General features: G+C 53.1%; 1 protein-coding gene across 1 annotated transcript in view; it reads right to left on the bottom strand.

Moving 5' to 3' along the window:
* CASZ1 (castor zinc finger 1) overlaps positions 1–4286 on the bottom strand; it is a 120800-nt gene extending 116514 nt beyond the window's left edge. Inside the window, exon 1 of the mRNA XM_027578122.2 lies at positions 4175–4286. The gene's annotated coding sequence lies outside the window, so the exon portion shown is untranslated. The remainder of the gene's footprint in view (positions 1–4174) is intronic.
* Positions 4287–12854: the final 8568 nt, after the last annotated feature.

The following is a 12854-nucleotide window of genomic DNA, read 5'->3' on the forward strand; positions in this document are numbered from 1 at the left end:
TCCTACCTAGCAGATGTGGTGGGGCATCACCGAGAGATGGACAAGGTGTTAACAGTGCTCCAGAAATGTTCTCGACCACCACCACCTTCTTCCACACCTCTTCAAGGTAACCTTCCAGAATCCGCTCCAAGCAGGACCATATGCCTCTCTGCTCTGCTCCTCACGCATCCTTCAGTGTGGCATTTAAATCTGTACCAGACTAAAGTAATTTGTTCACGAGTCTGTCCCCACCATTGGGTTTTTAACTCCTCAAGGGCAGAGACCAGGTCCTAATTATCTTTGCGTCCCCAGCATTTAGCACAACAGCTGGCCCACAGTGGACAGCGTGTTTGTGGAACTGAACCAGTCCCTGATCTCATGTCACAGTCAGATGGGCCTGGGGCAGCTTCAGCCGTGTCCAACGACAGAATACTTCACTGGCCATTTCTCCTGCTCCACTCCTTCTGGTTCCCCTAAGCCCCAACCGGCATCTTGGTCTTCTCGCTCCTCCATTAGCACCATGAATGAACAGCTTCCAGGTTCAAGGGGACCGCTTGGTCCCCTGATGCCAAGAAGAACTGATTGAGCACCTATTAGGTGACAGAGAGCATGCTGGGAGTGGAGGGCACACCAGATGATTGGTTTTCACAACTCTGCCAACAGGCCCACGTGATGCCTTCTATTCACCAAGCACCGTGCTGAGTGTTGTACACGTGTGATCTCGCCAAATCTTTACAACACGATTAGGGTCTCTGTGGATCGATTAGGGAGGGGATGCACAGAGATATGAAGTGACTTGCCAAAGGTCACATAGCTCAGGCCTGGACTCGGGGCTGACAGGTTCCCAGGCCCAACTTACATTCAAGTTCCCCTTTGTCCCCAGCCCTGGTCTCAGCAGTGACCCACACCTAATGCTCTTTCCGCTCCTGCCTCTCCGTCCTCCTGTCCCCAAACAAGTCTCCCTCAAACCCTGAAGAGCCAGCAGAAAGCACCCAGAGATCACAACCAGAGGGAACACAAAGGTCGTGCTTAGGTGATTCCCTCTGGCTGGGCTGTGAATGGGGAAAGGTGGGGCCTATGGTGAGGTGCCCAGGGAGCAGGAGAAACTCCTGAACCTACCTAGGAAGTGGGGTCCCAGCCGAAGGCATGGCCTCCTGGAGGGAGAAGAGGCTGAGCTGCCCACTGCTGTCATTTGATGAGATGGGGGGCAATAAGGCCACCCAGAAGTGGGCTACTCTGAGTCAGAAGATTCTGTGGGAATGGGGCAGCTTCCGTCTCTTCTCTCCGGACCAGGGGCAAGGGAAGGGGCTTCTCCGCGGGGAGGGAGTGGGGTAGCACAGAGATTTCTGCTGCCTCCTCCACACTGGGACCTCCTACTACAAGGCACATCTGCCTCAGAGATGTGGGACTGAGAAGCAGGGACACAGGAACCCCTGATTGTCATATGGGTGAGCGCATGTGGCGAGGGTACCCGGCATCTCCCCAAAGGAGAGAAGATAACAGGAGGCGATGGGGAAAGATCTACACCCGAGAGGATAAAGGGCTGAAAGACCAGGCCAGGCCAGGATGGGGAGAGGACAGAGCCCTAATGAGCAGATTTCATAAACCACCCGGAGTGAAAACAAAAACACAGACGTGTACATTGCCCAACTTCAGGCTGTATGGAAAAGGGGGAAAAAAAAACAATAAAAAAATCCACATCTTAATACAAAAATCCTACACGATGTGTTGTGGCACGAAAGTGTTTTTCACTGCATTTTTCATCTGTGATCTCACACAGCCTACGACGGGTCCGCCCAAAGCAGTAGGTATTTGATGGTACACAAACAGAGCAAACACATACACAATTAACCAAAACAAGGGCAGCAAATATTCAAATTGGTCCAAGCTGGCATCTCAGAACTTTGGGTGGCCTCCGGAGATGGCTACATTGGCTCTGCAGATGGGGCCCCTCACTTTCTGAGGGACAGAAAAGGGGGGAACAAGAACACAGCCCAAATGTAAGGAAATGCGGGGCTCTGAATTCTCAGAACCCCGCAGGCGGCACTCCGGGCCAGCTGTTTATGTCGCACGTAAGGTGCTGTCCTGCTGCCGACCAGAGACAGAGAGGGGACCCACATCCCAGAGGCCCCTCCCGCCTCTCGCTCACCCCAGTTACTATCCGGCTCCTTTTTGTTCTGCCCCTCCCCCCTTTTAATTGTTGGATGAGTTTACAGAGCTGTGTGCCAAAAACAATCAACTCTAGGGAGCAGAGTTCTACAAAAAGGGCGTGTCGCCAGAGGGAGACGGATATCCATGGAAACCACCACCTTTTCAGGGCAGCCTAGGTGAAGCCAGGATGAGGGGGATGGTGCAGAGGTAGGGAGATAACACTCCACGCAGAACAGGGCCCCAAAGAACGCTGGGGTCGCCGATGACCCGAAGGAGCCACAGGAAGTGTGGGGGGTCTGGAGACCACCACGAGGGCAGGGCTGTTGGAACTCGTGTGAGCACACACGTGCAGGCACACGCACATAGGCCGCCCCTGCCAGATCCTGGGGACGGTGCGACACGGGGGTTTAGTGTACAAGCTCCGGAGCCAGACCGTCAGGCATGAATCCAGGCTCTGCCATTTACAGTTTGGGTGAGCTTGGGCAAATAACTTTAACCTCTCTGTGCCTCAGTTTCCCCATCTGTACAATGCAATCATAAATCAAAAAGGCTAAATGAAGGCGGCGGTAAGGGTCTCCAGACTCTGCCACAGTACAGGAAAAAACCAGTTGTTTATTAAGCAGTACGTACTAAGGATTTTAACACATTAATATCATCATAAGAACCCAAGGAGGTGGGTTATTATCTCAAATGGATAGTTGACTGACTAAGACTCAGAGAGGAATGTGACCCGCCCAAGTCACACGCTCAGAAGTGGTTTGAACCCAGGCCTATCTGCCACCTTTGCACTATACTGCTTGGCAAGGGGAGGCAGGGGGAAGGGGCTGGGGAGGGAGCGAGGGAGGGATGGGCTTTCAGGAGATTCTCTTTCCAGACTGGACCTCGATGCACAGCAGGGGGACCCAGACATGTTTTCCTCAAGCTTCCAAAGGGAACACAGAGATCCTCCAAGCCAGTGACTGCCGATGGAAGAAACAAGGAACAGGGAAAAGCTGAGGTGGCCACGTTCTTCAGGAGTTCCCATCCCAGCCCTGACTCGAGGAGGCCCTCTGAATCTCCCCAGTGCCCAGGTGGGCATCCCCGGAATCAGGAGATCCCTGGAGGGAACACAGCAGCACCTCCCAACCACAGAGACCCAAAGCCCAGGAAAAGTCTTACTTCTGGGTCAGAACCCTGCGAACAACCCAACTGTCTGCCTTCCCAGAAGCTAGCCCAGACCCCTGGAGGGGATGGGGCACAGGCAAGGGGAGCAAAGGGGAGCACAGGCCTCCCCTGTGGCGAGGCCAGGCCCGGGGAGGCCATAAGCTGAAGTCACAGGCCGCCTGCCCTGAGGGGTCTTGTCCTCACACTGCTCGGAGATGGAGACCCCGCAGGTCTGGTGGCTCAGCCCTTTTTGCCATCGACCACCCAAACTCATTCAGATATTTCCTCTCTCACTTGCTTTTTAAAAAAAAATTTAATGTTCTCTATAATTCATCCGTCCCAGAAGATAATCGATAGAGCCCGTAATGAAAATCTGAGCCATATTTTATGATCCGCTGCGAGCAGAAAGGGCCACATCAGCAGGTCCGGTTTTGGCTCTGCCCATCTGTCTTGCCCACTGCTCCGGGGATTACTTCCGCAGCCCGTCCTGCCCACCCACAGCCCCCCAACCCAAAGCGCTGCCCTCAGCCACGTGACTGGGGCGTGGACCGCCCCGCTGGAGAGGCGGCTCGGGCCACAGCCCCCAGCCCCCAACACTCACTCCACCACACCGCTGCAGGATGCCACCTGCCATCGCGAGGTCTTCCTGAAGCTGCCCCGGACCTGGGACCCCACCACCATCTTTAGTCCCGGCCCTTCCCGAAGCCTGAAGACCCTCACCAGGATCTGGAGGCCTCCGCCGGCCCCCAACCACAACATTCATCCCCACCAAGAAAGGCTGCCCGCTCCTTGAGGACTCCCTGAGGGGAGGGGGGGTTCCGGGTGGGGGGAGGGGGCTTCGAGGTACACCTGGGATTCTCAGGTCAGTGGAGGGTGGGTCATTATTGTTCATTTTTACTACCTCAGACACGTCCCTCCTCTCCCTGGTCTGGGCCCTGTGAGGTGACGATGTGGATGAGCCAGCCTGAGGGGGACACACTGGGAGTTCAGGGGAGGCAGCCTCCTCCTGTCTGTCAGGACCAACTGGGGGCAAGCAGAGCCCCGCCTCTTGCCCTGGCCCCACCACCGGGAGCCAATCAGCAGGCAAGGCCCTGCTCTTCCCAGAACCCCTTGCTGCCTAGCACCAATCACAGAGCGCCACAGCACCAGAGCCCCGGCCGCGCAAGCCCAGCAGGCCCAATCAGAGCCCAGAGGATGGTCCAACACCCCAGGAACAAAGCCTCAAGCCAATGAGAAGGGCAATTCGGCCACATCACGAACTACTATGCAGCCATCAACACACATTTACCCAAAGCAGGAAAACCCAGATGACTCTATTGTTTAGAATGCCGTCCAGTAGAACTTTCGGTGTTGTCCAGTATGGGCAGCCACTGGCTACGTGTGGCTGCAGAGTCCTTGAAGTGTGGCGGGTGTGACTGTGGCACTGAATTTTTTATTCGACTTGATTTTACTTAATTTAAACAGCCACACGTGGCTAGAGGCTACGGTATTGGGTGGCGTAGGGTTAGAGAATTTCATCGATGTAGGAAAAAAAATTCTTCATAAAAAATTTAAAAGCCTAGTATCTCAAAGCAGTGGAATAATCATTATTAACTACAATATCAGAAATAGTTAATGTTTACGGGCGCTGTGTGCCAGGCTCTGTGCTCAGTATTTTACACGGATCCTCACACTGAATCTGACCTCCTTCCAAGATGCAGACGATCATTATCCCCACTCCATAGGTGAGGAAACTGAGATTCAGCAAACTTAAGTAACTCACCCGAAGTCGCACTGCTGGGTGGCAAAATTGGGTTGCGAACCCCGGTCTCTCTGTTCCCCTAGCCTGTTTAACGAGCGCACTGAATATTTTTAAATTATTTTCTTCACACTTTCTTTGTGTTTTCCAGTGAGCCATAAGCACGAGTTATAATCAGGGAGAAAATGTGTCTTTTAGAAAGACCCTAAAAAGAAGCAAATCCTTCCAACCCCGGTGGGGAGTGTAGAGAGAGATTTCTGGGACCCCTGGCCAACTGGGCCTCCGGCTTTTGGATGGAGAAAGGGAAGGCCATGTGGTCACGGGTCCCCTCTGTCCCTCAGGCTCCCACTGTCCAGATGCCAGCATTGAGGAGTTTGGGGGCCCACAGAGGAGGCCGGGCCTAGGATTCTCCAGCAGCCAGGCTGCCAGCAGGATCGTTTCCTCCCAGCCCCTCCCCGGAGTCAGTTCCTGACAGGTTTCTCAGCAGTTTTGCAATCACCACCCAGGTCTGCATCTTAAAGAAGGCGGCAGGCCACGGAGGAAAGACAACGCACACCATTCTTACCATGGACCACCTTTCCCACTACCCCTTCCAAGAGAGCCAGGAACTCGGGGCCAGCGGCCCAAGCCTGGGGACATGCTGTCTTCCCTCTGTGGGCATAGAGAGGCTTGTTTTTCCGTTTACTCCCTCTTGGGACTGCATTTAGGCTCAGAACGAGGGGGACGATGAAAATCCTCTTGAAAGGTCTGTGATGAAAGAAGCAGCCCCAGCAAAGAAATGGAACCAGGGAAGAGTCCAAGTTGATTTTGCTTTTTTCCCATAGCACCAACTAGGGGCTGCGGGATAGGGAGCGATTACCCCACTCGGTCTGGTTTCCATTTCAGCTCCCCGCCCCCCCGCCCCCCGAGATGCGCAGACCGGTTCTCCTTTTGGGGCAAGCAGGATAAATGTCCTGACTTAAGAGGGTTTTTTCTTCTTCTTCTTATTATTATGGATTTTTGGTTCCCCGCTGTCTGCCGGTCTCTGTCATTTCCAATCTACCTTAAGTTCCCCTCGGATTTATATATTTATTTTTTGGGTTGGTTTCAGGTGCTTCTAGTTTATCAAACAATCAGCTCTGTGAGGTACACTGGGTGTTTCCAGAAATTACATCACAAAAAATCATGCAATTAAAGTGTAAGGGAAAAAAAAACATAGCTGTTGCTTCATTTTGTATTTTAATTAGCGACTTATTGTAAACGTAGACTTTTAAAATGGAGGCGCCTAAGCAAAGCCAGTAAACAAGTTTTTCTAATGAATTAATTTCACCTCTTCCCTCCTCCTCCTCCCCACCAGCCCAACTGTCATCTTCCAGAACTTCTTGGCCCTCTTTTCATCTATTCCACTTCTTAATCCTGGCCCAACACATATCAGAAAAAGAATACCCCAAAATAAAATTAGAAGCCACGGCTTGTACGATCACAGAATAAGCCTCGATGGTGAGCATCTTGGCTGAGGACCCAGCGTGCCACCACCCTTCTTTGCCCTGTCCCCAGCCCTGCAAACCCCTCTCTGCCGGGCCCCAGAGATCCCACTGCTCCTGTCGGTGCCCCGCGCTCAGGAGGGGAGAGAGAGGAAGCCCAGCGCCGTGCTCACTGCCCAGGCAGCGGGGAGAGGGTGGAGACATGAAACATCTGCAGCAGGATAGAGGGCAAACCACCTGGTGAGCGAGGGACACCCAAGCCATGTCCCATTGCCCGGAGGAAGGAGAAGGGGCACAGGGGAGAGAAAGAAGAGGGAGCCTGTAGCCAGGGAAAGAGAAGCTGAAATTGGAAGGGTTGGTCTGGGTCCCATGGCAGCTCAGAGAAAGGACACATCCATCAGTTCCAGGCACCCCCGAAGGGTAGATCCATGGTGATGCTTCAGGAGGTTGCTGTAGAGTCTTGCTCCTCCCTTCCTAGAAAGTTCCCAGCCTGGGGGTGGTGGTGGATGGGGGAGAGTAAGTTAATCTGCACTTTTAGTCTAGTTTCTGAAAGAGAAGGCTAAGCATGGGGACAGAGTTTGCAGGAAAGTAGACAAGCCCCGGATGTCCCAGAGAAGTGAAGATCCCTGGAAGCTGCCTCTGCCCCAGATCAGAAAGTGAACATCACTGGGTGCTTGAATGTCCCTGTTCACTGGGGAGTTTCTGAGCCCCCGTGTCATTCCTCCTGGAGGGTAAGCCAGCTTAACAAGGACAGACAGGAGCACACTGCTTCCCTGGTCCTGCATCTCCAAAACCAGTGCAGAGACACCATGGAGGAACAGGTTTGCCTTGCAGACTCTCTCCTGGGGCAAGCCAGGGTATTCAGCATCATGAGCAGAACTCCACACTGGCCCTTTCTATTTCGAGTGGGAAGAATCTTAACGATGTCCTCCGGAGAAGCTGTCATTCACCTGCTCATTCCCATCTCAGACCATCCTCAAGCTGGGGTCCCCCTTGCTTCTGACACTAAGCCCACTCTGGAGTCCCCTCCCCTACATTGCAGCAGGTGGCCTCAAGACAAAACTGGTGGGGAAAGGGGCACGCAAGAAGGCTCTAGAACACCTGGCGGCAGAATCCTGGCCCCCACTCACTAAGATTCCCAAAGAAAGGAAGGAGGAGAGGAAGGAAGAACCAGAGAGGAAGGGGCTGGACCTCCATGTCATTGTGCACCGGTGGGAAGCCAGACCCAGCCTCACAGATCCTGCTCGGTTCAGCTTCAATCGGAAAGGAAAGCTCCCATCAAACATGGGCTGGGCAGGGATGTGGGCACTGAGATTAGGAATTTGGAAAACCATCTGAGGAACCTGGCCCTGGGAAGACAGCAACAGGATTTAATACCTTATCCCTGCTGTCTGGTAAACACCCTGAACCATCCCCGCACTCCGTTAGGCAGCCTCGGATCCTCAGGTGTGCCGGCGACGGGCAGGTAGAGACAGACGTGGGCAGAGACAGGAAGGGAGGGAGTGCGGGCCTGGGGGGAGGGGGCGGGGGAGGCCTGGGAGGTAGGATGGGTGGCAGCCAAGCCAGACAGTCAATGAAACAGCTGACAGGTGCAGGGAAGGGGGGGCAGGGAGAAGAGAAAGGTGAGCTGGGGGTTTGGAATACTTGGGGATGCCACCGTCACACCCCAGAGGGCTGAGGAGGATGACAGGAAGGGTCTTGTGGGCCAAAGACCAAAAGTTCTGGCCACTTTTTCTCCCTATTAAAAGGGGAACTGGGGAGGTGCTGTGGACCAGGCCACAGGCTCCCCCAAAACAAATAGGACAAAGCAGCAGATAGGGAGCTAGGTTCGGGGGCTTACCAAGGCCACCTATGAGAGTGATCCATGGTGTCCTCTAGGGTCACCCTTTCTCCAACACGCACGCATAGACCTCATGCCAAAAAGAAAGTCCAATCAATCAAAGTGAAGCTTCCTTCTATTCTAGGCTGGAACTGAATGGGAAAGCCAGCATTGAGAGGAAGCAGGGAGAACGGAGAGCAGCCCTCGACCTGCACAGAGGAGACTCACCTCTTCAGGGGTGGCCTGGGGACCGTTAAGAGCAGACAAACAGAAAAGAAGCGCCCAGGATCCTGGCTGTTCCTTGGGGTGGTGGTGGGGGGGCAAACCACCTTGGCTAGGATCCTGGCACAGAGGTCGAGCCTGAGAGGGGCTCCCGGAGCCACCTCCACCACTAGGCCCAAGCGGGCCACGCCACTAACCCGCTTTTCCCATTTCTGTCTGCTCCTTGATGTAATTACAGTTTTGGATCGAAATCCACCCGGAGTGTAACCCCCCCGCCCCCCTGCCTGATGCACTCTCTAAATCCTTGGGTACACAGCAGTGCATCTCCCCGCTCTCTGAGAATCGGAAACTATTTCAAAAGCGAAAAGTCGCACCCCTTTATAGTGTCCTCATCTCTGGTTTCTTTCGGCAACCCTCTCAAAGCTGTCCTCACCCTGGCCGCCTCAGCCAGCTCAGGTCCTCCCTCTCTGTCCCCTCGGCCACCGGGACCTCCTGGGTACCCAGCAGGGGAACAAAGAGTTTCCTGGCCTGTTATGGGGCTGGGCCTGGAGCCCCTTGTCTTCTGCACAAACTCCATGATCCCAAGAAATGCCATCCACAGACCCTGGATCCAAAAGGAAGCTGAGAGGCCCAGAAGCAGAACTTGTCCTGCCTTAACCATAACCATGTGGGGTGTTGGTTTTACTGCTGGAAGCCTGACCCTTGGTGATTTCCCGGCACCTAAGTCTGCTCCGTACGTGACCCCATAGGCCCGACTCTAGCTTGTGCCCATCCTCCTCTGCTCGGGTGCCAAGCTCCCTGCAAACCTACAGAGTGCTGACACCCAGAGCTCACACCGTCTGCAGTCAAGGGAATCTTCGATTGCCTTCTGCCGCCATTGTGTTCCAGTCTCTCAACTCTGGTCTTGCCAGTATCAACACTTTGAATCTTTGCATTAAACACACACACACAGAGACACACACACACACACACCACTCCCAAACAAGGGCGAGAGAACACACTGACAAAAAACCCACAAGACCTAGGGTTGGGGCTGGAAACCGGTGTCACCAGCTCACTGTTTTCCCCCACATCAGGCAGGCGGCCAGAGAACCCTGGGCAACACGTGTCGCAGACCTCGCCAGACATCGGTACACTTGTTCGGGTCCCTACCCTTTGGAAGTGGGTCCCCCAATGCATTGCTTCGGGCCACTGCTGCTGATAATTTCTCAGAGATAAACAAACCGGTTTGGATAAAACAAGAACCAACCTGAATTCTTCACCCAAAACTCAAAATGAAACTCTCCGGTCTCCTATTTCCTTCCCTTCACCTTCCTATGCCATCATCGGGTTCCCTAAAACTCAGACAACTGGATTTTTTTAAATTCAGTTCTCTAGCCTTTTTGTTCATGGGTATGACCATACCCAGGACCAGTGGGCCCAACCTGATGGGAGGCTGGCTTTTACTGAAAAAGGTTTTGCTTCCTGTCTCTTAAGTATGCACAGGACAGAAGGAAGAACAGACAAGGGGAACATGCCTTGGAACCTCTGCTGGGCTGGTATCCTACCTGGGTCCTTTTCCCCAGCTCCTTTTAGGTTCTGGGTCTTTCCTGTACACTCCTATGGCTCCCCTCAATTTTTAGCCCCTTTAAAAAAAAAAAAAAAAAGGACCGGACATCTGGTCTACTCCTCCTTTCTAGGAGCAGAGGAAAGCATTGCTCAGTTCCCTTTGAGGAGTCACCTGGTTAATCGAGGCTCAATGTCAAGACAGGAAGGAGGCCAAAGGGCAGAGAGGAAAGACACAGCCCTGAGGTCGGCAGCCACGCGTGTCTCCCCACGCAGGCTCGGTGCGTGACATGCTTGCATACCCCCAGGGTCATTCGTGCCTGACTCTTTCTCACCCACCTCCCCAACCCACCCAATCAGACCTCTGTGCCCCTCCAGCCTCTCTGTGGAACAGTCTCTGCTTTCTGCTCTGAGGTAGTTTGGAACCTCTGCCAGGGCTCTCGCCTCTCAAGTCCCCATCAGTGGGGTCTGCTCGGTCCCTGTAGCTAATTTACACCCGTCAGGGTTTAAAATAGCAGAGGCATAAATGAAAAGTCCAATTTCTTCAAATTTGCATTGTAAAACCATCCTTCAACTTCCTTGAAATAAATTTTACTATTTTATTAGTGCAAACAAAATGGTAATAAAACACTAATACGGCGCCTTGTATCCAGGGGAAGAGCTAAAATTAACATAGAGCGAGCAGTGTTTGCTATTACATTCAATTACCTTTTTACTTGAGATTTACATTCTCATCCCCTTAATCTCCATAGTAGTGGCTTCAAAATCATTCCTCCCAGGCTCTGCCCTTCCGGAGCCCCCACAGCTGGAAGCCAGGCCTCCTGCCCAGATGGCGCTCACCCTGGGCATGGCGCCTACCCCCTTCACCACAGCTGCCTCTTGTCAGAGGGTACCACTTCCCTCCCCTGCTCATAATTTCCTCACGTCTCGGCCTCTCAGTACTTGGCAAGTTCAAACCAAAGGGCTGTGACACAAGGCACATTCAGACACGCAGTTATCAATAAGCAGGTGCATGGGGCATGGGCTGGGGGGCATTGCTCCACAAGCCTGCAAAGGCTCTCCTTGGCATAAGAAAGGGACTGGGAGCTCATGGGAGCCCTGAGGAAACTGGCACCTCTGGTTTGACAGGTTGGGGGAGAGGGTTTGCTGCATGGCACAGCTGGGGACTCTGGATTGTGGCAGGAAGCTCAGCTGTCCTGACATGGGACGGGACAAGGAACCACTGGGGCCAGACTCTTACTCTGTGCACAGACAGCAAAGCTGAGGGCTTGGGATGTGGTTGCTCACAGGTGACAGAGGTGCGGCTAGCACTCCCCTTGTCCTGGCTCACCATCCAGAGCTCTTTCCTCAACAGAGACAGACCCTAAAACCAGACCAGTCACTCCAACCACAGCCACAAAACATCTGATGCTCCAGGAGGGTCCCTTTGTTTCCCAGAAGAGGAAGAAAGCAGAATTCCTTGTCTGGGACCAGTCAGCCTTGCCCCGAGCCACTGGCACAGATGACCATGTTTCCAAGTGGCCCCAAACTCTGTCCTGGTTCCAGATCTGTCACTGACTAGCTGTGTGATCATGGACAAGGTGCCTCTCCTCTCTGGGCCTCAGTTTCTTCATCTGTAAAACAGGTACAATAACCTCTGCACTGTCTTCTTAGGAAAGATCACCGCGACTGAAAGATCAAGAAGGCCCATTAAAGCCCACAGAGCCTTGGAAGCTCAACAGCAAATCCGTTTCCAAGATGGCCTGGACAAGGTGGGACAGAGGAGCACGGCCTCAGACATGAACGCCTGAGTTCCAGGCCAGGCCACCACAGACCTCTGTGTCTTTGCCTCTGACCCAAGAGATTCCTCTCTCTTACTGGTCAAACTGCTGCCAAAGACCCTACAGAATCCTTCGCCCACAGAATCCTTTGAACTAATCTTGAAGAAAGAATCGCCAATCCGCCCAGTGTCCAAGCCGCCTGACAGGTTCACTAGGAGAAGTGGTTTGGGTCAGGGAAACAAGGTAATATGGGAGAAAAATAGATGTAAGGGCCCCGGTAAGCTCTGTGTTCTGGAAAGAACATTCTGGTCCAAGCTAGTCCAAGACAAACTCATCCTAATTCCCGATTCACATGGAATTCTGAGTCCCACTCGCACAGAGCTGCTTCTGGGACACCAGGAGGTAGGAATCTTACTTAAACCCAACCAGAAGTGGGGGCAAAGGCTGTTGGCAGTCGGGCATGATTGGCCAGAACAGCCAAGTGAAACATCGATGCTCACCAGAGCCCAACCTGGCTGTTCTTGCTCCAGCCCTTTCTGCTCAGGGCCCTCCATTCCTACCCTCACCATGTTCTGGCCCAGAGATGAGCTTCATGAAGTAGCTTTCTTATTCAACAAACAAAAGGCAAAACCCACTGCAAGAAACAACCCCATGCACAAAATACGAGGAGTTTTATTTGGTTCAAACTGGTCCTCTGCATTTTTTCTGCCCTATTTTTTTCTCCCCAAGGGGGAAACAAAAGAAAGTTTGTTGGTGAGGCTCAAACGTTTCTTGGGCCTTGTCCGAGTTCTACCTTGTTTTTCTTTTCCTTTCTCTCTACCCCCCACCCCCACCCCGCCTTCCCTGCCTCCCCACCTTGAATAAATAAAGCACCCGAAGCTGGCACAGGCTGGGAAGGAAAGTACAAACTATCTCATAATTTTATAATTTTTTTTAACACACTGGCCTAGGGTTTTGGGCAAAGGACAAAAGCTATTGTTGAACAGCATAACACGAAGGTCTGAGTCACCGATACGCCTCGGCTTCTGGAGATC

Source organism: Zalophus californianus, chromosome 4, assembly GCF_009762305.2.
Source record: "Zalophus californianus isolate mZalCal1 chromosome 4, mZalCal1.pri.v2, whole genome shotgun sequence".
NCBI classification, from domain to species: domain Eukaryota; kingdom Metazoa; phylum Chordata; class Mammalia; order Carnivora; family Otariidae; genus Zalophus; species Zalophus californianus.